The sequence below is a fragment of the Agelaius phoeniceus genome, chromosome 5 (assembly GCF_051311805.1).
Source record: "Agelaius phoeniceus isolate bAgePho1 chromosome 5, bAgePho1.hap1, whole genome shotgun sequence".
NCBI classification, from domain to species: domain Eukaryota; kingdom Metazoa; phylum Chordata; class Aves; order Passeriformes; family Icteridae; genus Agelaius; species Agelaius phoeniceus.
In genome coordinates, this window is record NC_135269.1 from 62,643,973 (window position 1) to 62,670,333 (window position 26,361).

Genomic DNA, 26,361 nt, shown 5'->3' on the forward strand with positions numbered 1-26,361 from the left:
GGTTCATTTAATCTACCATTTTCTTTTCTTTTGACTATAAAAAATGTGACTTGAAAGAAATCTCCACACAGCTTTACAAGTGATCTTGCAGCCTAACAACACATTTTGATCAAAAAGTGGAAAATTTTGATTAGAAAATGCCACATGATGCTCTGAGAGGTAGAGGCAGCTCATGACCATGCTTTGTCTAAGGGATTAAACCCTCCCCACCATGGCTGCAGATCTTGGCATCTTGCTCTTCTGCAGCAGAAGAGGTCTGAACCTGTGGCACCAGAAATGTGAGTGGCCTGCACTGCCATCCTCACAAAGCACCACACCAGCATTTCTAAACTCTGAGAGTTTGTAACCTGTTATTTGATTTTAAATTTCATGGAAAGCTGTTGCTTTTTAACGAGAAATATTTTATTTAAAGAGCAGATTTTATATTTATTTTGATAGGTAGATTTTGGATGGGCAGCAGTCTTAGTTACCCTCAGATACTGAACTGCCAGTGGAGCTTTGTAGGAGTGAAGATACTGATGTTGAAATTCAGGTTACGCTCCAATGCTGGTAATCACAAAGTGGGTATCAACACTCCTATCTTATCTTTGAAGATTCCTTTGCAGCTTGTTTCAATGGGTGTGTGCTGGTGAAGAGCACAGTACCATGTACCTTAGCAAAAGGAGTTTGTTTTCTGGCAGAACAGCTATTCAATAAAGCATATTTTGAATGTAAAACACTTACATAATAATCAAGTTTCACTTTATTGTGGAATATTAAAGTTTTCTTGGACTGAGATAAAGTGGTCAATCTAGATGTAAGAATTTCATTTAACCTGGTAGCTAAACAGAGAAAATATCAAGTGCCAAATCCAGTTTGGACCTGCAGCTTTGCAAAGCCTCTGTCCTGAAGCTGTATTTCAAAGTAGATTTTGGCTGAGAGATGGTGGGTTTGTTGTTTTATTTTGTGGGGAAGGTGATATTTCAGGCTATTTCTTTTTGCTGAAAGACTCTCAAGGTGAAATTCTACAGTAATAAGCAAATTAATAAAATCTAATTTTTTTCTCCTGTGAAATTTACTGATTGATTCAGGTCTCCTTTTAGTCCCATGACACACGAGGTAAATTGGAGGAGGCAGTAACTCTATTAGCAAATAAAAGATATAGGGGATGGCCCCTTTAAGTAAAGGATGGTTTACTACCTTAATAAGAGCCATGGTGTGATGCTTCTGCCCTTGAGCACTCTTTTCCTTCTTTGATGTCTTCTATCTATTTATAAAGTGCTCTGAGATTACAAGGATGAAGCACTCCATATAAAGTACAAGGTCATTGTCTGTCTGCATTAAAAAAGGCAAGATAATTTATGATTTAAAAAGAGGGGGGAAAGAATTTTGCAAAGAAATCAGCTTGCCACATTTTGTTATAAGATCCAAGAAAAATTGATAAAGCTGACACACTTTTCCATTAAAGCCTAAATTACACACATAGCTTCAGAAAGATTCATCTGGTTTTCTACTCAGAGCAAAAGAACCTGAATAAATAGAAACCAAATCTTAACAATAAAAAAAAGATGCTGAAAGTTGAAATGGATGCAGAATTGTGGGTTCTGGGCTGTAATTACAGTCTAATTCAGGCAAACTGCAATTATACATAAATAATAAGTTGAAGTTACACTGCCCTGTGGAGATGAAGTACTGAAACCAATCTCTGTTTAAGGGAAACTTGCTATGCCAAGGTGGAATAAAACATGCTGAAACAACCATAAAAATTGCTTGGTCTGTGCAGAAGACTTTATTTTATTAAACATGTTGAAAGTGCTACACCTACAAATATCTAATATAATGGTTCTTCTGGCTGGTATCGTGGATTTTTAGTTTTAAGGAGCAAATCAAAACACAGAAGATAACTCCAGGATCTGTTCAACACCATGTGACTTTTTGATGCTGTTTCCAAGGTTTGTGAATCCACACATGCAGGTAACCAGGGTGACCACCAAACCACAGCTGAAATGCAAGGAGTAGATTTATTTCATTGCATTATTAACAACATCAGGTGGCAGAGACCCCTGGGGACACAGGCTCCACCAGGCTCAGCTCATCCCAGAGCCCACAGGCACATGGGGACACAGGCTGCTGCAGGCTCAGTTCATCTTAGCAATGTGTGGGTGTGAGCCCCTGCCTGCCCCACTGTATCACAGGGCACCATGAATGTGCAGTTTGTCACAAGACTGTGCTTTTCTGCTTCTGAGGTTTTGATTTCTCTCTCTCTTTCTCCATGAGGAGGCCCATGTGTGACAGTGGGTTATCTCTACACAGGAATTCTACTTCTGAAAACAGGGAGAGGATGAGAAACTCTGGGCATAATAACTGGGGTTTCCCCATTCTGGTATTTTTAGCATCCTCAGCTGCAGGGTCATTTGGGTGAATTTATCTCTTTGATATCCTTGTGCTTTCAACCCTTTCCTCCCAGCACAAGGTTTTGGTTTGTGTTTCCAGGCTAGACCTACCACTTTTATGGTGCACAGGTCCTCTTTGGCTGAGGAAATCTTTGGAGTTTAGGAATCCTTCCAGGGCTCTGGCAGGAGTCTTGACCTGGCTGAGTTTATACAATCAGGATCTTAATCCCTGCCCTGTGTCACTGAGGTTGCCAGGCTGGGTGCTCTGCACTGGGTGCAGAAGTCCTTGAGGAGGGCCCCATGCTGAAGACCATCCCAGGCTGGATTCCATCTGCCAAGAGGTCCATGGAGCTCCTCCTCCTCCTCCTCAGCTCAGTGTGTCCACCAAGGCAAGACTTTTGGGGCAGCCCACCTTCAAAAGGGCTTCAAGCACATTGAACTTCACAGTCCCAGTTCAGCAGAGCTGCCAAGCCCATCCTTCTCTGCCCTGCTGAACCACAGGTGAGTTCAGCTGTCGTGTTCATTTGTGCACAGAGGCCAGTGAGACTGTCACACTGCCTGCTTGCTGGGTTAGAAAGAGAAGATTAAAATGACACTCTTTTTTCTTGTGTCCCACAGATAAGAGGTTTTCCAGTTCCTTTATTCTCAGGAGTTTAGGAGCTGTTTGAGACTGGCTGTTACAGACAAATCCAGTTAGCTGATTATCTGCTGAAAAACCACCCTAATAAATACCAAAGATTTTGGGGAAAAAAAACCCAGCTCCAAGCCCTTGTGTTGTCTTTCTTTGTATTTGAATTTAGCCATCACTCCTCTGGCTGACATATATATTATATCAAGTAGCAGAAAGGAGTGAATTATTGGACATGGTGTTAATTCATTCTTGCCTGACTCTGGGCCCTGCATGAGGGCAGCAGTTGCTCTGTACATGGCAGATATTTGATATGGTGTGTGTCCTGCTATTGTGACTCTGTAAAGCTTCTGAGGATTAACAAAGAAAGGACGTAGAAATATACTGCCTGAAATGTCAAACACAAAAGTGAAATAAAAAGAAATATATAGGAAAAATGGGCACATTAGTACCTAAGCCTTTTGGGGAACCAGATAAAGTAGGTTCAATTTCTGATTCCACTATCAGTTTTTTATGTGACCTTGGGCAAATCATTTAACTTCCCTCTCACTATTTCTCTTCTGTAAAACTGAAACCAGGCTTTGTCAAAGGAGGGGGAAAGGGATAAGCCTTATTTCAGCACAGACATCATCCCATGTGGACAATGGGAATATGAATAAATTTCTTTAAAGACAATAATTTATGTATTCCTCCTGATCTAGACATACAATATGCAGTGCTCAAATTTTCTCTCTTTTCTGTTGTAGATCTCATATCTGAATAAAATAGATTGTACTGAAAACTAACTGCCCACACCTTCCCAAAGCTATTCACTCCAATGGGAGCAGATATTTGACCTCTTGAAGCATAAAAAATAAGCATTCTACTCAATTTCTTCCCCCATTAAACTGACAGAGTTTTTCTTAGAAGAAATACCTTTGGCAAAACATTCATTTGTTGTAAATCTTCAGAAACTGTGGCAGAAATTGGATCAGAACAGTGTCTTACACATTCAACAGCAGCTATAAAGACATGGAGAAGATTAAGGTATATCTCTTGTTACCAGTAGAGTTTTGCTAGACCTCCCTTGGGCTGACAGCACTTTTAAACATTTGCACGGCCTAGGATTTATACCCTAACTGTGTGCAAGTAAAAAATTACCCTAATTGGTATCAAAAAGTCTTAGTGAATGTATTATTTTGGAAATAATTTATTTGGTTTCATGCTGAACTGAAATAATGCCTTCTGCCTTGAAGAACTGCTTCTGTTCCACAGTTTACATACTGTGGAACAAATATTTAAATCACTCTTTCCTGCGAGCAGACTCAAAGGGGAAAGCTTGGCCACTTTTCACCAAAGGCAGGCGAGATGTGGTGCTGCATTCCAGCTCCTGAGGGCTCCCAAAGAGCTGAGCTTCATCCTGCTCCCACCATGCTGTGGTCAGGGGAAGGTTTTGTGCTTGGATTGCTCTGTGACCTCCTTGCTGTATATTTCGGAAACACCAGGGATCTGACCTGCAAAACAAAATGCCTTGAGGGAGAATCAAATTTATGATAAAAACCAGGAGTTTTTGACCTCTTCTAATGTGGCTATCTGGAATATCTGTGGAGGGGAAAAAGGCATAGGATTATATAATTAAAATTATCTAATATTGCACACATTGAACAGGGTTATTTACCTATTTCTGTCACTTCCTAACTTTTCTGTCTCTCACTTGGCATCTTTGGTTGTATCCTTTACTGGTTGTGAGTAATCTGGGCAGCACATGCTCTCTGAAAGAACAGATTTTAAAAACGTCATTATTCACATTTTTATGAGCAAAACCTCCTCCTCAAACATCAGTATGTACAAAAATCACAGTCATCTGAGTACTCATGGGAAAGGGGCTGGAGTGGTATGAAATGCAGAAGTTATGCTTTATCTCACCTTTCATAAACTGACTTACTCTATCTACAGCTTTTTCTTTGGGAGTTTTAGATCTGTATAAATACCTGCAAATTCAGAGAAAGTACAGATCCACTGTTTTCCCAACACTAATAAAAGAGATTTTTGTGTGTTCATCACAATAAAAATGTACTCCAATGTTTTTTTTTAAACAATTATACAGCCCCTTTCTTTACAATAGTTCTTTCTCTTAGAAGTTGTCTTTCAACGTGTCCCTGAATTTTTTAGCATTATGCACTGATGTGGTACAGGAATAAGGCTGAATTGAAGGACTTTATTCCAGGAAAATACAGAAGGTATTGTCTCCTTTCTGTCCTAGAACTGCTTTTTAAAATCCCTTCATATTTAAGGGTCAAGCCCTGAGGAATACTTCAGGTAATATGCATTATGAATTGCACATGGCATGCTGACCTATTTTTCAATACACTCTATTTATTAGTAGACAAATCCCTTTTTTTTCTTTTTTTCATGTAAAGTTTGCATCCAGGCAAAGGCTACAGCAGCACTCGGTGATCCAGGCCAATGAGTTATTCTGCCAGGTTCTGCCTTGTTAAATTTACACACACCACATCATCTTCTTGACCTCATTTACCTCTCAAGAAACAAGTGCCTGAAGCAAAGGATATTTAGTTTTAAAGCAGTTGTTTTTGCTTCATATGCTTAAGCCTATTGAATAAATGTCTCTCTGTAAAAAGGCTTGTGTCCCTGCAGTGACTCTTTGGTACATAGAAAACACCAGAAATTATTGTACTCTGCTGGAACAGCAAGTGGGCAACCTTTGACAAAAACATGAGGACACAACAGATATGTTAGTTACAAACATTTCTGTTCTTAACCTTTTGTTTCATTGCTCATAAAGAAAAAAAACTTTTTAAAAGGAGGAGTTAATGTGCATGAATGGCATAGACACAATGGTTTCCTGAAGGCTGTGAGTCTAAACATAAAAGTGGGTGCTGGCAGAGGTCTGCTCCCCCTGGAATGCAGATGATCCACTAAATTCCTTGGAGAAATGCATTGAGAACCCCTTTGGTCAGAGAGGGTTTGATGACCTGGACAAGGTGCTCAGCAGTGCTTCTGCTTGAAAAGGGACTGGTATGAATAAAGAGATAGGTGTGAGCACTGAAATGCTGGTGAACTGTGAAAGAAATGGCATACTTCAAAATAATTCAGATAACACACAGCTTATGTCCCTATCTCAAAATATCACTTCAGTCTCTGCAGCAGCTGGAGGGCTAAAGGTCTCTAGCTCCATCAGAAGGATTTCATCAGTCCAAGACAGGTGGGCAGATGTATTAAAAAATAGGTACAGAAAAGGTGGTGTCTACAGATGTGGCTTATTTCCATGGAAACACATGATGCTGATTCTGTGTGCTGCCAGTGCTACTGCTCAGCTCAAGGCAGGGACTGACACTGAGGCTGAGGTGTGATCCTCCCTCTGGAACTGCTTACCACATGTGTGCAAAATCATATAGATTCTTTTCTTTCTTTCTTTCTTTCTTTCTTTCTTTCTTTCTTTCTTTCTTTCTTTCTTTCTTTCTTTCTTTCTTTCTTTCTTTCTTTCTTTCTTTCTTTCTTTCTTTCTTTCTTTCTTTCTTTCTTTCTTTCTTTCTTTCTTTCTTTCTTTCTTTCTTTCTTTCTTTCTTTCTTTCTTTCTTTCTTTCTTTCTTTCTTTCTTTCTTCTCTCTCTCTCTCTCTCTCTCTCTCTCTCTCTCTCTCTCTCTCTCTCTCTTTCTTTTCTCTTATTTCCCCTCTGTCCCTCTCTTTGCCCCTTTCTTCCCCCTGATCACACATTATGGTTTGTATTCTGAGTGTCTAAGTCTTTCTCTGCATTTAATATAAAAAGAAAGAAAAATGAAGTTACATAGAAAAATGAAGTTACACACCCTCCAACGTGAGTCACAGGAACTGGGGCTAAAAAAACCCAGTGTACCAGTTTGTCCAGCTAAAAGGACCAATCTGGAACTGAAAGTGGGTGTGACTTTCTCCAGTGATTCTGATTTATATACATGGTTGCCATTAGTTGTGGAATCAGAATTAAATTGTGTCACATTTTTGACAAGGTCTTTGAGGGCACAAGAAAATTCCAGAATTTGCTCATATTATTTTTTACTTAACTTTTTTACTTCCTTAAGTATTAATGCATCTCTACTATTTCTCCACATTAATTATTCTAGTTTATTGCTGCTGCTGTTTTTGGTTCTAGGTGTCTGATGTTTTTTTGTGGTTGAAATCTCATGGGTATGCACTGCTTGCCTGAAATCAATAATAGTGAGAACCACTGACTCAAGGCTTTTCTATTTCTAATCAGTCTGTGTATGATGTGATTTTGCTGTGAAAGAGTTTCCCCAACAGTTGAGCTGGAGACACATTTCTGTAACAAAATACCCCTTGACCACCTCCACGCCCATCAGACAGCTATGGGAATAATCTGGGAGTAAGGTTTCTGTGGCTAAGAAGAATTTTTGGGAAACATCAGGTTCTGTCACTGAGAGATGAGTGTATATGTTCAATGTGCTGCCAAAACCTCACGGGTGGATTTCACCAAAGGACACTCTGAGGGAATTTTGGGATCTCTGATCATTATTAGAAGCATGGCACTCATGCAGACAGCCTGGCTTTGGCCTCAGCCAGCGTTGAGAGCGTTTGCCATCAGGAGCTGTGTGCCTTTGGCAGTGCTCCTGCTCCATGCACACAAACACACTTTGCCAAGTCCTGGCAGCCCCTGCCTTGCTGGCTGCCACCACCTACACACAGAGCAGCAGAGATTGCCTCCTCTCTGGGCTGAGCTGCTGAGTCAGGAGCAGGTTTCCCCCTCCTGCCCCCAAACCCATCCATGGTGCTCTGAACCATTGCTGGGACTCGCTTTCCATGGATGCTGGTGCGCAGGAAACTCTTCTGAGAAAGGTGATGGTAAAAGTCACTCGACCTTTGTCCCTTCATCTGAGATGTTTGTCATCCACACTGTGATCCCTCAGGGAGACACACAAAAGTCATGTTCCTCTCAGCCAATCTCTGGAATGTCCTTCTTTAGTTTGGTGGCCTTTCTTTGATCTCTGTGTCTTCTCACACCAAGACATCTTTCTCTTAGAAATTACTGGGTCCAGGTAAAGTGAGAAGCTAGGTGTTGAGAGTCCCACTCATGAGCTTTAGGTTTCTTTAGGTCTGCTGTATCCTCAAACCCCACCTTCATTCTAGCACAAAATACTGGCTATGTACTCTGGCATTTCTCAACTGCACCCTCATCTAGTGCAGGCTAATTCACAGATTTGAGGAGAAGAACAAACCACACGCAGTCAGATCTAATTCAGTCTTTTTGCTATTTTCATAAAACCAGTGTGTGATTCATGGAATACTAACTACATATTTTCTTTTGCAGCCACTCATTCTATGCTCACTTATGGAAGTAATCTCCACCTAAGACTTGCTTCCATGTCAGTGAATTTTCTGGTTTCCCTGTCTGACCCTTTGTTTGTGGTCTCCTAACACCCAGTCATTATAAAAAATAGCTTTACAAGCTCAAACACAAGCTCTCCATGAGCCAGCATCCACTCTTCCACAATGGAAGAATGAATAAATGGATATATGTTTATTACTGCATTGATAGTCTGTCTTCAAGATTCTTTTGCATTAAATTCTGCACAATTATCTTTTATTGAAGCTCAGCTTCATTAAATTTATCACATTTCTTCTAAATAGTATTTCTGTTGAAGGAAGGAAGGAAGGAAGAAAGTGATGAGATCATCTGTGTAAAAGTATGACACTCTGGGAGTGTCATTATTGCTTTGAGATTAAAAAATAACACAAAGGGAACCAAAATGTTTCATATCCCTACAGGTATTTCATCATAGTTTCATTCCATGGGTCTCACAGTTCCCAATATCTCCCCTTCCAGGGATCACCAATTATGAACTTGTCAGTGATATAATGAATTTACTGCATTTCAAGAGCATTTCCAGAGATAAAAAGTATCTTGCCCTTTATGTAATTTTTACTTTTTCTAGAATAGGTTTTTTTCATGTTTTTTTTTTTTTCCAAATTTTTTACCTAAAGTTGGATATTTTAATAGATGGGTGCCTTTATGAAGACATGACATTGTTAATTATGTAGTAAATTATATTAAAAAGCAAGATTGTTGATAATGATAATGAGAAAATACTATTTATGTATTCTAAAGGCAGAAAATTTTGAATTGAATCTTACTTGAAAGTATTAATTAATGATTCCGCTGTTGCTAATATCCAGCCTACAAAGAGATATAATTTTATGCAGTGCAGAGGAAGTGATTAAATTAAAGGTATAAAATATTGATGTCTCCAGGCCCTGAGCTGGTACGGTAGGTTAGAAATTGAACATGAAATGTTGAGGCTGATAATTGTAACCCAGATAATTTTACAGAGAGTTTTTTGTCCTTCTCTACAGCATCTGTTTTTCATCCTGTTTTCTGATGGCTGCCTTAAGAATGTAAGCACAAGGTGAAGGTGGTCATGAGTCAGTTTGAGAGTGGGCTCTTGTCTTTTACAGAAAGACACTTCCCAAAAGGCAAACATCAGCAAGATCTCACAGCCTTGAATTTGTGAGTTTTTAAGAAAATGGCAGGTAGTGACCAATCCAGTACTGATAAGAAACAGCAGCGATGCTTTGGGGGAGATGACCACAAAAGAGTGATGATGCAGAAAATGCGTGGAGTAGGTTATGGTAATCACATTGACCTCTCCTGTATAGCACACTGGGATGAAAGTGTCACAATTCAATGATTCCTTTCCCAGCACTCTGATTGCAGCACAGGATCAGCTCTGCCCCCAGCACCCTCTCACACAGTGGCTGCTTTGGCTGGCATCGACTGAAATGAGGCTGGGAAGAAAAGGATGAGAGGATTATTCTATTCACAGACAAGTAACAGTAGACATTTAAATTACTAGGACTCTTCAGTTCCCTTCCAGATTCCTTTTTTTGGGTATTGGGATGGTCTTTGTGGATGCAAAGGGAGTCGAGATGTGATGTGAGGAACCAGGTTAATCAATAGTTACAGCTCATCTGTATTTCAAAGGCATCTATTGCCACTTTCAAATTTAATGGAGTCCAGATTCTTAAAGATCAAGGTATTAGTGTTTTCCAGAATACAGGTTAAAGATTAAGTCTAATCTTAACTTGTAAATAACATATGGATAACACAAACATCACATACACACTTGGCCTCCTTCAAAATAAGACATTTTATGAGTTTACCTGCAATGTAGATGTGGTGTGTTTATGAAAACCAGATATGGTACATGGGTATGTGATGAAACCTTCAGTTATGCATTTGTAGGCACCAGTAAAGGGTGTACACTTAGTCACTGACATCAACAGTATACTTTTACAGCTTACTTGAGATTCAGAATTTCATGCTTGTGAGTCTCTACCAACTGAGAATCTTCCATGTTTCTATGATTCCATGACTTAGTAATGCCTGTGACTAATGCTGAGCCTGTTGCACTCTACCTGCAAAAATATGGATGCTTGTACACACAAAATATCTGTTCCTTCACACACTTTTTCAGTCTCATTTTCAAATTATGTCATATTGAAGAGTGCTTAAAAAAATGGCCAAAATTCTGTTATTACTGTTTGCACATCATAGTTTTGTTACTGGGGCAACTGGGGACTTTTGCTATGGAAATGCTGTTTTCAGACTTTGAGATATTGGCAGTGCTGCACAGACTTATTTTGATTCTAAAATAATTTTAAGATGAAACTGGAATTAATGGGTATGCTTTGAGAGAGGGCTGAAATACCTTGATGTAAAAAGCTAGACTAACTAGAGCAGCAAATTAACAAAATGGCAGTAAAATGAACTTCCAAACATTTCAACATAAATAAGACTAACTGTCAGAAGGGAGAAAATCTGCATTGGTAATTTGCTGGACCAAGACTTCAAATGCAAATTGATGTCTTGAAACTGATGGCTCCTGAAAGACAATGTGGACATTGGAAGAACATGCAGAATTCCTCCTAGATCAAGACCTGCATTAATCTTTCATGATCCTCTGTTTTATGCTTCCTTTCCCCCTTTTTTTTTCCCTTTGGTCTGATACTGATTTCTTATACATCATGATGGGTTAAGAACCAAATCTCAAAGCTCAGCTTCTCTCTGATGTGCTTTGATTGTGTGACAGAACAGGAGCAGCAGCTTCAGAGCATCAGAACTGGAGCCCTAACTTGCTGGTATCACTGAAGTCCAGGCACACCTCCTGCTGTCCTCCAGCTGCTGTTAGAGGTCTGACAGAACTGTGTGTGATCCTCCTGGATCTTACTGGACTGCCAAAGCCTTCCCCAGGATGCTGACTTGGGACCCACAGGGCAGTTCTCTGCTGATATTTGTCATTACTCCAATTGCTGTCTACAGTGGCTTCTCCTTTTCCTTTGGAGGAATGAAATATTCAGTACAGAGGAATGAACAGAGGTGAGGGCTTTCACTTTTTTTTTTTTTTTCCCCACATCCTTTTCTCATTATGTTCCCACAAAAAAGGTGTCTTGATTTTAAATACAGATCAGTTCTTAAGCCACTGCTCAAACTGAGCTAAGTAATAGGTATTTGAGGGGATAGGAGAAAATAAGGAACCATTTAATCTCAAATTGTTATAAAAAAACAATATGATTAGTATCCTCTTACCCTTGTTGTCTTCAGTACAGCTGCTTCCATCACAGCTGGTCACCCTTGGAGCTCCTGCAAAACCCAAACCAGGAAAATAGGCACCTTTATAGCTGCCACCTGGCCTATTTTATCTTTATTAGACTGCTTCAAAAGTGATTCTTTCTCTCCATGAACTAAGCAGCCTCAATGACTGGCTCTATGCCTAGGATGCCTGCATTTAATGAGATGAATTCCAGTGTTTTTGACATTTTTTGCCGCGTAATGAAGACTCTCCTGATGGTACAGAGACACCAGTACCTGTTTGTCACCCACACTGCTGTGAAGCATTGTGAGCAGGCAGTGGGAGGAAGTGATCACTCTCCATGCTATTTCTGGACCAAAAAGGCATGCCTTACTAGGAAAAGTGCACTGGGATTTTTATCTTTGTAAGGATGGATAGGGAGGGGGGAAAGTCAGCCAGAAATGCATAAACAGAGGATTTATATCTCTGTCAGCATCTCACCTTCTATGCTCATCAGAAAAACACACATGCAGAGAAGTCAAAATTGTAGAAGATTTAGAACACAGCATGAAAATAAACTGAATGGTAATGAGAATTTCCCAGAAACATGATTTCCAGAACTAAGATGCCTCTTGTTACCTCTTCTTCCCTATACCTGATGCTGTTCTCTGAAATACCAAATCACACAGTTTCTCACTAGGTTTCCTCTCATATTTGCTTGTTACTCATCAACAAAAATCCTGTTTCTGAGTGTAAGTCACAAGGAAAAAGAAGGTTTCCTTGAGGCTTTTGTTTCACAGCTCACAAGCTGGTCCCAGCTGTGTGTGAATCATTACCTCCTGGCTGGACACAACCCATCCATGGCCTTTTGAGGAAGGTTTTGAATTTGTTTGGGGAGGCAGATGGAAGAGACCTGCAGCTACTTGCAGGCAGGGATTTTCCAGGGATTTAGTTAACCTGCCAAAAGGTACTTCTAGGTTTTGTTTTGTCCAATGTAAAAAGCGCCCAAGAGACTGCAGAGAACTGCTGCACTACCTAATTAACATTAAGAGGAGAATTTTTTATGGAAGGTCAAAGAATCGCTCCCATGGTTTGTTTGCAGGGACAAATCCTTAATGTTAGTGGTTTTGACTCCCAGCAGGCCCTGACCTGGTTACCACAGCCAAAGGGAATGCTCTTGGCATACTGATTAAGATTAAAAATTTGGCATACTGATGTGGTGTTTTCAGGGTTCCCCATCAGGGGAGCAAGGAAATGTTGAATCTGACTCCATGTTCTTAACAGGTTAATTTATTATTTTATGATCTATATTATATTAAAGAATGAACTAAAACTATACTAAAGAATACAGAACTAAACTATACTAAAGAATACAGAAAGGATACAGACAGAAGGCTAAAAAGGTAATAATGAAAAACTCGTGACTCCTTCCAGAGCCCTGACACAGCCTGTGTTTGGTCATTAAGTTAAAACAATTCACATGTTGGATAAACTATCTCCAACCACATTCCAAAGCAGCAAGACACAGGAGAAGCAAATGAGATAATTATTGTTTCAATTTTTCTCTGAGGCTTCTCAGCTTCCCAGGAGCAAAATCCTGGGCAAAGGGATTTCTCCAGAAAATATGATGGTGACACACTGTCATCAGTATGTTTTAATAATATTGCAATTTTCAGAGACTTTTCTTATTCCCAACATTTTTCAACCAGCCCCACATTCCAGTGGGCCCCACATTTCACTAGTGGGCCATTGTGAATCAGGTGAAGTTGTCATTCAGTGGAGAATGCCTCCTGGATTTCCAATAAGGGTTTCAAAAGCAAGAAGGTGAAATAGAAGATTGGAAAAGATGACATTTTACAAAAACCATCACAATCTTTAGTGTCCTGAAAGCTGCAGCCAAAACCTAACTTGACAAGAGAAATATATGACAGGCTGATTGATCAATAGCCTGAAGATGCTCTTCCTGAAATTAATTCATCCAGACAGATTCTTCAGGGAATTCTCACTCTGTGAAAGTTCCTGGGAGGTAAATTGGACTGATGAATCTTCAAATGCTAGTCTCATTAAAATGAGGTAGTTAAATTTGTCCTCTGTCTTGTAGTTGCTCTAATTGCCTAGAGACAGTGAATAGAATGCCATATCTGAGCATTGGTGTGGTGCACGTCTGTGATGTAGATAATACAGAACAGATAGCATGCAAAACTCAGGGACTGGCACCCACATGCCAAGGCTAGAAGTACAGGGCTTAATTTAACAGGAATTGTGACAGTAAATTAGTGACAGCAGGGATATTGTTCTGTTTCACATGTAGGAATTCCTGGCCTGCTACCAAAGGACAAATTATTATTCAGGAAGAAGCAACTGTTGTATTTTATTATTCCTGATTCCCTCGGCGTGTAAATGCAAAAGAGGAGAATCCTGCAGCTCCCTCTGCTCTGACTCTTGCTCCAGGCTGGAGTCATTAACATGAGAAGGCAAGAGGAGCCATCAGGGAGCTCAGACACAGCCCCAAGATATGCTCAGTGTGGAGACAGGCAGGAGGAGCTATCTGAGCCAAAAGGTTTCTCTGATCAGAAGAACCAGACCACTAAAAGTGAAATCTAACCAGAACTGTGTCTGCTTCTCCTAATCAAAGGAAAACATGAGCTGAAGCAAGACAGATATTTTCACTTCTGTGTATAAACCAGCGATAGGTAACCAGTCATGATGAAAGGAACTTGAGTCTCTGAATCTCAGAGGTAGTCCCCCACTTTAAAAAGTTGTTTGGCTCTGGCTCTTGAGCTTCCCTGATGCACCAGCGAGGAATGAGGAATAAAACCTTGTCACATTCAAGTACAAGCCTCAAGGAATGCCAAGATGAGCTTTTCCACACCAGAAGAGCAGCATGAGGTGAGGGACTTGGCAGGGAACTAGTGGCTGAAAATAAAACCACTAAAAGTGAGTTGTGATCAGTTCCTGTTGTACTTCAATTAGGCTTTTAATGGAAGAGAGCTGTTGGCTTGGTGTTGTTTTAGAACCTAGGAGTGCTAATCCTAGTGCTTTGTTCAGGGAATTTAAGTCACTCACAAAAGACTTAAAATATTGGATTAGATGATCTGTAGAGCATATTTTTGTAGTGGTACATGTAAGTTTAAAAAGGATGTTGTAATTTCAGGTAAATTCCCATTTTGCATTTCCCTAATGACTGAGCATAACCTGTGGACAAGAACTGAGCTGGAAATCTTTAAACTGAATGACTCCAAGCAAATTGGGATCCTCTCCCTCCTCTGGGCAACCCTCTGGGGCTCACTCTCAGAAGTGAATATCCCAATGGATATTTTATTTCAGTCTTCCTTTGCAAGCTTTTTCTCATTGTCTAGACTTGGCAGCCTGGAATTAAAGAAGTTGAGGGGCGGGAAGGACTCAGTGAGTGGAGCAGAGGAACCAAATTTAAAACATTAAGTCTTAAATTTACTTCCCGACAGCCATGGCCACATTAGAGGGCAGCAAGCAGTGACGTCAATCCTGGTATAAGCATTTAATTTCCATGTGTTCTCACAGGGTGAATTTTGCTCCTCAGGAGATGTCCCAAGGGAGATCTGGTTATATACACATTTCAGCAAGGGTGCAGTGAACAAATGTGAAGTGTTTGGTGTGATATCCAGACAGCAAACTTTGGAAACAGATGTGCAGTGGGGACAGCTTGCTTTAAAAATAATTGTGCCAACACCTGCTGTCATTTCTGTATTGCTGCATGTGTAGGGCTTGGACCTACACTTGCCCCTTTTTTGAGCAGTGCCCTAAAGGGGAGGCTGATATGCAAAAAAGTGTTCACAGTCCCTACCTGCCAAAAGACATAGTCAAAATCCTTTGTTATAATTTTTGTCTAATTTTTCTTGGAAAAAAAGAAGCCAAACTTATTAATTATAATTATTTTTGAGATTCTACCATTTTTGGACCCTGAATTTCAAAATGGGTAGGAAAGGAGCCATTGTTTGCCATATGAAGTGATGTAAAAGGGGAAATAAATAAAGATTTTCAGGAGCCTGAAGTTGAGCTTTATCACAAATTGAATTCCTTTGCAATTCATGTATACCACACTCCTGATAAGAAAGAGCTATTTCCTCTCTGTTTTTACATATCAGTAACATTCAAACATCAAGCATTTTTCATTTTTCTTGTTCAGCTAACCACTAAAATGGAATATGATGCTCAAGGAATTTGAAAGGTTTCACAAAACCACCTGTAGATGTGCTGGAATACAGTCCTAAAATCCAAATGAACCGTTCCCACAGCAACCCCTGTTTGTATCATCTGTCACAACCCATTCAGGGATGCCTGAATCAGATTCTGGTAACAATTACGGCATTTTATATTGGAATAATTTAAAATCCTAATACTTTCTCACCAAGGTTGAAATCACACACTAAGTGGACTATTACCAGACTGTTGCTGTGCTGAGGTGCATTTAAAAGATTGTATCTCTCTGTAGCAAGGATGTTGACAATTCCTTCTAATAGCATTTGGCAATTTATAACTGCAGTGTTCTTTCTGAATACCTTCTGTCATGTTCATGTAATCAGAGATTTCCAAACAAAATGACTCATAAAGAGCCATAATTAATTGGAAGAAAGCCAGCTATCTAAAACAAACACTACCATTAGCATCTCTGGCAAGCTCAAAAATAGTCTCTAGAGATGCTACTGTCACAATGAAAAAGCTTTCAAAATGGTATAAAGATGTATGCTGCATGTTAAAGGAATTATTCTGCCCAGTCCAAGACCTTGAGACCTTATATAAATGAAATTTAAGATGGGTATGAACCTCTGGAGCAAGTCCAGAGGAAGCCATGAAGATGACCAGAAGGCTGGAGCACCTGCTCAAAAGGAAAGGCTGAGTTGTGATTGTTCAGCCTGGAGAAGAGAAAGCTCCAGGGAGACTTTAGAGAAGCTTCCAGTAACTGAAGGGGCTACAAGAGAGCTGGAGCATGACAGGACAGGGGGGAGTGGCTTTAAACTGGAAGAGGGAAGGTTCAGATTTGATATTAGAAAGAAATTCTTTACTATGAGATTGGCAAAGCACTGGAATGGGTTACCCAGAGAAATTGTGGATGCCTCATCCCTTGAATTGTTCAATGCCAGGTTAGAAGGGGGTTTGAGCAACCTGGTCCAGGGAAACATGTTTCTGCCTGTGGCAGGGGGGTGGAATGAGATTATCTTTGGGGTCCCTTCCAACCCAAACCATTCAATGATTTTATGACTTTATGATACTTAGAATACCATTTTGTGAAGCTCAGAGGACTACAACACTGCTGTTAGCTGTGTCACAACTGTCTCTGATTTAAGGATCGGGTCACAGGACACAATGCCCAAATCCCAAATGGAACCCAAAATGCCACCTCAGCTCAGCTGGAAGCTCCAGCTTTGGAGCACAAGAAGAAGGAAGGAGTTTTCACTTATTTCACCATTTGCCATCATTTCTATGTATGTGGGAAGGTGTGGAGTGTGCAAACTCAGTACTCAATATTAGGGTGCAATGAAGAGCCTCTAATCAGCCTTACCATATTTTCCTGTGGTCTATCTGAATTATAGGAAAGGGCATGCACTTCAGATAAGCACGTGAGTGTGTTACTGGTATTAACTCAGGAAAAATAAAAACCTTTCAGCAATCAAGAGAATATTTCATAGAAGAAACCCACAGGAAAACAGTACAGATCAATGAGATGGAGGGGGCTATTCAAGACTCCTTCAATTGAATCAAACATGCTTCATCAGTAAATTTTCTAATCAATAATGATACCAAAAATGTACATAGTTCATCTTTTATTATAATGGGCCAAATTTCTACTTCATCAGCAAAAGCCAAAACCAGAAAGTTATGGCTTCCTGGTCCTTTGCCCAACTCTGGCTTGTGAGCTGGTCTGGGCAGCCTTGACACTGCTCGTAAGTGCATCTGCTGGCCAGAGGCTCCACTGGGAGATTCAGAGCTGTGGGTTAGTAAGTGCAGTTTTCTGACCACATTTCCTCTCTGCCCCTCCTTGTGCCCAACAGTGACCCTGCCTTTAGAGGAGACAAGAGGGAGTGGCAAAACCTAGCTTAACCTAGTATACACAGAAGTGAAAAAGTCATCTTCACATGTTTCACTTGTAATTGCCTAAGGGCAAAAGACTTTCAGTCTTTTTTATAGTGTATTTTGTCACTTTTGTAATATAAACAATTAAGACCCTTACTATAACCCAGTCTTATAAAGACATGCACTCATGACATGTTTTTTCTTTTCTAAAAACTTTAACACTATTTGCTGTATTGAATGCAGTGAAAGGAAAAGGAGCTTTATTTGCAGTGTGTATGCTACTTATTAGAAATTCGAATTAAATTGATACTTTTACTCTGTGTGATTGAATCTGGAATTCCTTGCAAACTGTGTGCAGCAGAATTGAAGGTATGTTTAAGATACTGATGGAAACCCTATTACTTCTCTCCAGTTTTCTGATATTCTAAAACAAATTGAGTTTTGTGGAAGATATGTAATATCATTTAGCATGATGCAGAAAGAATTGCATATAACAGATTGGCTAAAGAAGAGAGGTAGCTGATTATGGGAACACTGTGAAGTGAAATATCCTGTCCTCAGTGAATTAAAAATGCACAAGTCTGTGCTGACCTATAGGTGTGCACATTCCTCCTCAAATGCCAAGAGGAAGTGCTAGCAGCAGTCCAAGGTGATGTTGGAGGAGATTCATTAGAAAATTTGTTTTTATCATTGCTGCCATTACATTATTGGGAAATGCAACCAAGCACCACCCATTTAAAAGAGATGCTGGTCTGAAAGGTAAGCATGGCAACCATCAAGGGGTAAGACTGCTGGGGGAATGGATTTGTAGATGAGTCCTGCTGATTAGCAGGCCTGTAAACAAAGGTTCATTAAAAGTCTGTTTTGTCTCTGAGCTATTGTCAAGCTCTCCTATAGAACTAAGAAATGGAGTAAAAATCAAAGGGGATTTAAAAATTTGTAGGACCTGTGTTTCATCTATTTCTGTACAGCTTTGAAGATACACTGTTTTGATAATGCAGGCAATAAAAGCAACACAGCTTTACCTCTGTGAACTGCTCCAAGGGAAGAGCTATTCACTATACGCTCACTTTCTCTTCATGCAATAATTAATCAGCTGCAGACTTCTTGTTTTCCTAGTCAACTTTAACCCTTTCCTTGCCTGCCCCTGCATGCAATAACAGCAAACCCCCTCAGTAAAACTGATGCTTCCTCTGCAGGCACAAATGGAATGTGTGTGAATAATCTGTACACTGTGACCCAATCCTTTCCAATTGAAAAAAAAAGCATTTCAGAGTAGGTAGGCAAGATTCCTGCAGCAGCTTCAAGAGTGTTTGACTAGCTAACCTGGGTGGGTGTGAAAGACCTACCCTGACCTCCAAACTCCTCATTGCAATCCTGCACCATTGTCCCCCTCCTATGATGGCATGAAAAGCCACATGAAGGTGACTGATTTGCTGAGATCCACTCCCAGCCTATACTGTGCTTCTTTCTAGGTAGTAAATTAAAAGTGGCTGAAATCACTGGTGGTTTCCATGAGAAGCCCTTAACTTCCATGTTGCAAAAGTTAGAAGTATATTCCATTCACTTCCTGGTTTTTTCCTGGGTGATAATGATGTCCTTTTTACCCTGTTCTGCTTTGGAAACCACAGATTTATTGGCAGTGCCATGTCTAGTTCACTGCTGTGATGGCATTGGAGCTGCCTCCCAAGGACCATAGCTCACTTGGGTTTGCACTGAGCAGGGACCCTCCTGAGGAGTTATTGCTAGGATGTTGTCAGATGAAGGCTGAGGGATCTGTACATTTTCCTTGTGTTAGCAGGGGGACATGGGCACATGGAGACTGAGAACTAATTATCCTGCATATTTTAAATCTAAGATGCATCTCTCTCTTTTTCTCTTTCCTGAGACCTAAGAAGACAAACTGTAACTCACCCAAAGAAATAACTTATTTTAATTTTTTAGAAATTTGTAAGGAATATTTCAGAGGGAACTGCAGGTCAACATCTCTGTCCAAGGAGTACCTGATATTGCTGAGAAATGTAATGGAATGAGGACATATCTGTGGACTGAGCAATATTTCCCACCAGCACAGACAATGAAACTACTGTGATGTATTCTACACTGTTACTATCCATCTTCATTACCTTGTGTTGTTCAGGGACCTTCAGGATGGCTGTCTTGCAACTCTTGTTACACTGGTATCTCCTGCCAGGGTGAAAAACCTCAGTGTGTCTGGAAAGACATTCATTTTCCAGTGAGAAATTGTGCTGGAGTTATTTTTCCAACACAAGAAATGTTACAGGACATCTGATGAGTTAATTTTGCTTTGCTCCAGAGGATTTTGCTCAGTCAATGAAAACATTTAGACTGACCTTCCTCTGTAGTATATCCTGGTGTTTTGATTTCAGCCTACTGATAAGAATAAAAGGTCTCCATACTTTTACAGGGAGATGGGAAGTAAGAAACAGTTTAAACCCTGTTCTTACCAATAGGAATTGTAAAGATTCTTCTTATCTCTACTGAACCCCTTTGCATCTGGACTGCAGCAAAGTGCAATAATCAGTACCTGATGTCATCCTTTTCCCTTGCTGAAACTGGTGAAGAATGATAAAGCAGCTACATTCCTGCCCTGAATGAGGGATTCAGCTCTTCAGATGGCCCTTTACATACTGGTACACCTTGCTCCTTATAGTGCCTGTGCCACAGCTTGAAATTTTGGCTGTGACTGAAAACTACGCATTAATGAGCCTTTGATAAAAACTGTCACACAGATTCTGCTATTGAGATTCAAAGAGCCAAAAACATGTCAGGAACTATTTAATGGCTGTAGCTCTTCAATTATTAGGAGAAAATTTTAAATACACTGGGTAAAACTCATCTGGTAGGAAGTCACAGTCATGAAAGGCTTTTTTCAATAGTAGAATATAATAAAGATGTAAGACCTAAGTGAAATGTTGCTGGAACTGTGATCTCTGATCTCTGTCTCCTGTGGCATCATTCACATCACTGTAGTTATTCTAGTGAAGTGTGCTTTGTTTCATTTTTTCTTTTTATCTACAAAGGAAAAAAAAAACCTCTAAGTAAAAACCTCAGTGCTGCAATGAGAAATGAAGTATGCAAGCAATTGTACTCTGAGATCCAAATGTATCAGACTGCAAAGTGAATTCACCTTTAGAAAACCAATTTAAATTCAAATAAAGGTTATATCTTATGAATTTAATATGCAATAGTAGTATTGTTTTCTATTGAAGTCTACTAATCACTCTGTGAAGAGTGAAAACAGGACTTTGCAAATGAAAGTGGTCATAAAAGAGAGAAAGCTGTTCCACTTTTTGTTTTAAACAGAAATCTGTTTAGAACTTAGTTAAATATTTATATTAGCCTTACTTAAGTTCTTCTCTTCTCTTCTCTTCTCTTCTCTTCTCTTCTCTTCTCTTCTCTTCTCTTCTCTTCTCTTCTCTTCTCTCTTCTTTCTCTTTTTTCTCTTTCCTTTTCTTTTCTTTTGTTTTTCTATTTTCTTTTTTCCTTTTCTTCTTTTCTTTTTGTTATTTTGAAATAATGAATAATGTGAATGGGAAGACATTCCATTATATGTACTCTACAATTCACTCATGAGCACTGGATTCTAGTAAATGTTCCACAACAGAAAACAAAGTCCATAAAACTATTGTTTGTCTTATAAAACCATGCAACAAGCAGATACCTGCATATAAAAATATATATTTTCTATTTTCTCAGAGACAGTAATTAGTGTTTGATGCATACACTAATGAAAATTTTAATTCATATATATGTGTGTGTGTGCATGTGTGTGTGTGTGTGTATTTACACACACACACATTAATGAGAAACATGATAGTCATAACCCATCAGACAGATATGGCAGGTATCAATTTGCATTAGACTTTGCTCCTAGTGCTTTCTTGACTCACCATTAGAGCAATTCCTTGCCCAGAAACATTTTGTCTTGTATCACTGAGCAGGGGAATGGCACGAGGGATCAGCATCAACATCGAGCAGCAGAGGTTTCACCAGCACAGCAGAGGAGCCTCAGGCACAGAACTTTTCAAAACCTGAAATTAGCAGCTGAAGCCTCATTCAGTGATTTTTGGCCTGTAGGAAGGACAGCAGAGTCAGTGGCTCCTGTGGGATGTCTGCTCTGAGAAGGGCTGAACTCAGCAAGGCTGGCTCCATTGACTGGAGCAGCTTCATGCTGGGAGCAGAACGGCTGCTCTGGGTCACACCAGCTCTCTCTCTAAATTAGGAGCTTGACTCCAGTACTGATTTTAACCTTGAGAGAAGGTCAAAGAGGAGATATAAAGGGCAACAGCAGGACTAACATAGCCCATGGCATGCTTTCTTCCAGTCTTTCAAATTTGGAGGTGTCCCTAATGAGGAAGATCACAAAGGAGATTGGATCCTCTACCAGATTTTCACTGAGGTTATCTTTTAAAAAATCATTAAAAAAAACATACATAAGGATTTCATTTTTCAGAAAAACACAAAAATATTTTGACTTGTAAGGTATATTTTTCTATGCAGTTACAGTTGACAGAGTTCTCTCACCCATAAAACAGGCAGAAGCCAATTTCAAATCTGGAAACTGTGAATAGAAATAACTTGCTGAAGAGTGTGACCTAATTAGCCAAGCTAGAGGGGAATTTCAGTAGGTGAATGCTATTCATCATAACAGTCCAGAACACAGCTGACCTCCTTCTCCCTTGTGCCCCTCCCACATGACCTCAAGGATATTTGTGTGGCATTGATCTCTGAAACACCTGTGTGCCCACTTTTTTTACACCATTTAAATGCTCCACTGTTTATTTTCAATTAAAGTTTTGCCAGTTTTGAGAGTGCTTCTGAAGACTCAAGCTCTCTTTTTTCCCTTCTTATAGAACAGGCAGAGCAGCAGTTTTTACTTTGCTGTCTGTGACCTGTACTTTTGTGTGTGAATGTGTTTGCTTGTGCAGTTTGGAGGTCATGGAAAATACAAATGTGAAAAAATTCCATTATTATGTACTTTCTCTAGTTCATTCTGTTTCATTGGCAGTCAGTATCACACTCTATACAAAAGTTGATTTGGAAATAATACTTTCAAAAAATTCTGACACAGAATTATGACACTTCTACGTGCTAAAGATAACAATAATCACCTAACAGAAGATTTATGCTTTTTAAGTGCCCTAAAATGAAGTAAGGCTGGTTCACTTTTTCTGTTTCCATTGTTATTTTCTCAAGCTCCAAATAGACTTAGACAAAACAAACATACAAAAAATCCTTTTACTCACAAAAGAGCTTTCAAAGTTTTTGAGGAAAGAAAAAAATAATTTATATAAAGTCCTTGATGCTTACAGAAACCTTTGAAACTTCAGGATGACTGAAACTCTGATAGCTGAAATGGAAAAGCAGAGGTTAAGCCTTGAGATCTGCAGAAGTTTGGAAAGCATTTGGTTGCTAGGATGTAATGTATTTTTTAATTTACTGTAGAAAAATACTTAGAAAGATTTCAGATAATTTTGGTTGAAATATTTTTTTCAGTTTACAAAGTTGTTTTTATTATTTGCCTGCTTTTGTTGATTTGAAATGATAGTGTCAGCTGCTTTCTGTCTTGCAAATATAAAGTTAAGCCTTTTAACTATGCTTCTAGCACATCAGAGATTATGCCTGCAAATGCATGCTCATCTATGTTTGTATATGTGGGCCATCCCATGAAAACCAGTGGGAAATATATAAATATTATGCAAAGTTTGTCACTCATTTCAGCTTTCCTTAGAAATTTATTTCCCTTACTCCCTTTTTATACTAAGGGCTAAGAATAATCTATCAGCAAATTCAGTGCAAATCCAAAATAAATCTCCCAAATCCACTGGAATCATCTGGGATTTACACCAGAGTGTTCAGGAAATGGCAGCACTTTGCCAATGCCATGGCAGGAGGATTTTCCCACACACAGGGCTGCAGAGAGCTCAGGGAGAATCCAGCAGTGAAGGTGGGCAGAAAGCTGGTGCCAAGTCCTGGGATGGGGCTGTGCCTCCAGCACAGCCCTGGGGCTGCTCCTGATGAGAAAAGGCAGCAGGCTGTGCCCACAACATCCTCTGCCCAAGGAAAATACTGCAGCAGCAAAGTTCTCTGCTAAACTGCATGAAAATACAACCATCAATAAACTTGAAATATTATGATGCAAGGTCGGCTTCACATTCTTTCTCCAGTCTGGCTGTAAAGTGACATCAGCAATGAACTCAGACTTTATAGCTGCTCATTTGTCACCATGCCCAGAATACCCTCGCAGGCACTGTGCTTTATGCAGCACAAACTGGATGCCCAGGATGATGGGTGACAACTCATGATGGGTGACTATCTGACTAGTGATTCAGATAACAGCATGAGATTGAGGAGAGGAAAAACAGGACCACATCCTAAACATTTCTGCCCCAAGAAAGAATCCAGCAAATAGTAACAGAGAGAAAAAATTTGCAATGATCTAATATTCCTATTATGTTATGATTATCTGCAGAGCTCGAGCTCTGCAGTCTTTCCCTCTTTCTCTTGCTCTAATCTATGTGGGCATTTCTATTATGCCTGTCAGCAGAGTCTGAATGTCTTCTAAGCAAGAAGAAATAGTAACTCTTCCCTCCCATCAACAAAATATGGACTTTATCTCAGCTAGCATGAAGTCTTCTGAAAATGTCAGTGTGCCAAGAAGGGGAGCATGGAAATTTATCATGGATACAACACCTCATTCTCCAGTCTGCTTTCTGCTCTATTTATGCATTGCTTTGAGTCTCTGTGTGACGATGGGAATGGGCTGATGTCTGTGGTATTTATAGGGTATTTATATAAGGAATGGCTCTTTAAGTATAGCAACAAGGTTAAGTGTGATGTAGCAACTCAAGAAGTGCTTTTGACAGCTGAGTACCCCCTCCCAGAAAAGCATTGTCTGCTTAATTTTTATTGCCAATGTCACTTAAACGTAAGATACTTAGCAATGCTGCTTGCAGCACTAGGTCTGTCATACACAGAAAGACAGACACTGACCAGAAGTGACAAAATAATCACAAGTCCTTGTGCAACAGATGCTTTAGTTGCATTTTATATTACATAAAACTCAGTTTAAAAACCTTCACAAGAAGTTATGCTGCCCTTGACAGTGCTTTGATTTCAGTTTTACCTCAGTCAGCCCCTGCTCTGATGCTGGCCAGAGTAACAGGGCCCTCTTACCTCCATTCACATTTCAAAATGAATGAAGCTACCAACAATGTTTTGTTTGCATCTTCACTGAATGGAGAGAGAGTCAGAGAGGTAACATGTAAAGGCCCTTATAATTCCAAGAAAATATATTTTATGCTCATACTTCATATTGGTATTTCAAACTGTCATACTGTATACTTTAAGAACAAGACAGGAAGGAGCTTGTTCACTTTGTGAGTTTTTCTTTTTTCTCAGAACAGTCCTTTGAAACCTTATTTGCATTGAAAATAGTTATTGAAAGCTGAGTGTCATGTCAGGGTTCCTATTCTACTCAGAGGATGTAATTTTGCTTTGAAAATTGGTCTCTCATCTTGAATGAGCAAATAAGCATCCCGGTGGATGCCAATTAGATGAACTTTTGTATCCCGAGTAGAACTGCTGAGAGCAATTTTGATGGACTGAATTTGCATCTGAATATGCTTTCAACTGGATCTAAAACACATTGTAAAATCAGATTGATCTCTCCAGAGCTCCTTCAATGGAAAAGATTCCAGTAATGTAATTTTATTTGGAACGATTCGGAGAAAGACATTTGGATTTCTGTTTAGTTCCTAAGACTTTTCTTCTTCTTTTAACTACCCAAATAACATATCTTGAAAAGTCAGTATGAAAGTATTTCAGTTTTTCTGAAAGTAAACATTGAGAATAGTTCCAGTCCTTTGTTTCTGTGTTTTTGATTGAGACTTATCTTCAAGGAAAAATCTGTAACACTGATTCCTATCAGAAAAAACTCAAACACTGAAGTCCTGAAATTCTTTTGAAAAACAGCTTCCATTCTCAGACTTAATCTGTAGAGGGAGAAGCACTGATTGCTTAAAATGTTTCCAGCTGCAATAGTCTAAATCAGGAATTTAAAAATATTTTTGATAGATGCTGCCTTTGCTAATGGCAGCACTGGGTATAATCACTGACAGGAATAGCACTGATTACTGGTATCAGGCAAAAGCACTTCCAGCTCTGACAGTCTGTCTATCCTTCAGAGCCAGCTTCCATAACATTATGATTTATGCTGTGATCCCAGAACTGCTTAGATTTGTACCAAGGTTTTTGGGCACTAGAGTGTCTACTAACCTGGACTTTCATTTTTTGTCTCCCTACATCTGAGGCTGATGTTAAGAGATTCAGGGAAACTATTTTTGGGAGAAGCTGTGCATCAGCATCCTGCCATGAGCAGGCAGGATTGGTGTTCACTTTTAAAATCTGTTCCTCTGCATCCTAAATACCCCAGGCTATAGTAAAAGTGCATAATTACTTCATCTTGCTTTCAGACAAATGATATGCCAGTCTTTTGCAGTAAAAATACTTTTTTTCTCAGCTCCATGGAGCTACAGATTGGTGCTATTGATGTACTGCTGTCATTCTTGTTCATCTGGACTCTCAAAAAAATCTCCAGCATTTTTTTCTGAAGCAGCCATCAGGGAAGATGAAAGGAGCTGTACTGCCTCTAAAACCTCTTGTGAATTGTTGACTCTGCTTGGATTTAAAAGATCAGCTTCAGCAGTGGTGGGCATTGCAACATGAG

At 39.6% G+C, this 26,361-nt stretch overlaps 1 protein-coding gene and 1 long non-coding RNA gene across 3 annotated transcripts in view; one reads left to right on the forward strand and one right to left on the reverse strand.

Moving 5' to 3' along the window:
• Window positions 1–1,554: 1,554 nt before the first annotated feature.
• On the reverse strand, window positions 1,555–11,838 carry LOC143694169 (uncharacterized). 2 transcript variants are annotated; one of them, XR_013182499.1, is made up of 4 exons: window positions 11,576–11,838; window positions 4,658–4,751; window positions 2,094–4,493; window positions 1,556–2,042 (listed from the first exon to the last, which is right to left on the reverse strand). It is a non-coding gene; the product is annotated as an uncharacterized LOC143694169 (long non-coding RNA). The 2 variants fall into 2 exon arrangements; XR_013182498.1 differs by having other exon boundaries at window positions 1,555–4,493.
• The window catches only part of CD36 (CD36 molecule (CD36 blood group)), a 130,270-nt gene continuing 114,430 nt past the window's right edge, over window positions 10,522–26,361 (forward strand). The window contains exon 1 of the mRNA XM_077179147.1: window positions 10,522–11,365. The gene's annotated coding sequence lies outside the window, so the exon portion shown is untranslated. The remainder of the gene's footprint in view (window positions 11,366–26,361) is intronic.